Source organism: Erinaceus europaeus, chromosome 17 (genome assembly GCF_950295315.1).
Source record: "Erinaceus europaeus chromosome 17, mEriEur2.1, whole genome shotgun sequence".
In the NCBI taxonomy this organism is placed as follows: domain Eukaryota; kingdom Metazoa; phylum Chordata; class Mammalia; order Eulipotyphla; family Erinaceidae; genus Erinaceus; species Erinaceus europaeus.
Window position 1 is genome coordinate 46,859,551 of NC_080178.1, and position 1,343 is coordinate 46,860,893.

Genomic DNA, 1,343 nt, shown 5'->3' on the forward strand with positions numbered 1-1,343 from the left:
ATTCTTCCAAAATTCTGGAAGCCACTGTTTTATATATCATCACTTTCTGATACCTAAAGAGACTTAACAGTCCAGTTATGACATTTTGAAGAAATTTATTTTATTTATTTAATATTGGATAGAGATAGAGAGTAATTGAGAGGGGAGCAGAGGGAGAGACTGGGACACTTGTAACTCTGCTTTACCTCTTGCGAAGCTCTCCCCCTGCTTGTGGGGGGGACCAGAGGCTTGAACCCATGTCCTTGCACACTGTACTGTGTGTGCTTAACCAGGTGCCCCACCACCTGGCCCCCAGTTATGACATTTTCAAACACTGGCTGCATGGTAACATTTTGTTACAAAGACTTAACTTAGAGGCTTGGTGACAAGTACTTATCTAGAAAACTGCTTGAAACTTGCTTTCTATTTTCTTAAACCATCATAAGATTTTGAATCAAAATCAGTACTTTTAATGACTCTTCCTCTGTGTGCTTTCCCCCTACACCTCAGTCAGCTTCTCAGCCCTTCTGCTAAAGAATGTGGTCTTCAGGACATCAGTGGGCTTTGGGAGCTCTCCCTCCAGAGCCCTGTAGCAGCCCTAACACACCACATCAGGTATGGGAGTAGCTCCAGTCTTAATTCTGGCAGCGTTTTCCAGTGTCTGCACTCTGCACAAGGTCCAGTGTTTAACAGGGTGGACAACTGAGCAAAAGTTCTGACTCCTCTTTAAGTGGTAATGCTTCTTACCAACTTTCCCAAAGTAACCTTGGTGTAATGGAGGTCTCCCATGCAAACCTAGTGGTCAAACCACTAAGGAAGTGTCCTGATATCTCCCTCTTGTGGACATCATTTTTAGTACATATCAATGTAATGCATATCCCTGCCCTGGTGACTGACTATGCCAGGAAGGCCACAGCAAGAGAATAAGGTCAGCAGTGACCCTCCAAGGACCCTAGCACACTAAGACAAAAGATGGTACCCAAGAATGACTCTGGTTTCAATAACCCACAGCTCCAAAATGGAAAAGGAACAGATGTAGAGGAAAACACCTAAAAGCACCAGTCAACGGAGCCTCCCTCTTATCAATAGAATCTACTGAGGAAGCAATTTTCACCACCCCCAGGGTTATCGCTGGGATTCCGTGTCAGCACTACTAATCCACCTCTCCCAGTGGCCATTTTTTGTTTTCATTTTTTCCCCAGTTTGACAAGACAGAGAGAAATTGAGAGGGGGAGGGGAGATAGAGAATGGGAGGGAGAAATATGTGCTTCACTGCTTGTGAAGTGTGACCCTGCAGGTGGGGAATGTGGGCTCAAACCTGGGTCCTTGCACTTGCACTTGGAGATAATGGGCACTAAATCAGG

General features: G+C 45.1%; 1 non-coding gene across 1 annotated transcript; it reads right to left on the minus strand.

Moving 5' to 3' along the window:
• Positions 1-851: 851 nt before the first annotated feature.
• Positions 852-981, minus strand: LOC132534174 (small nucleolar RNA SNORA3/SNORA45 family). The gene has a single exon (XR_009545847.1). It is a non-coding gene; the product is annotated as a small nucleolar RNA SNORA3/SNORA45 family (small nucleolar RNA).
• Positions 982-1,343: the final 362 nt, after the last annotated feature.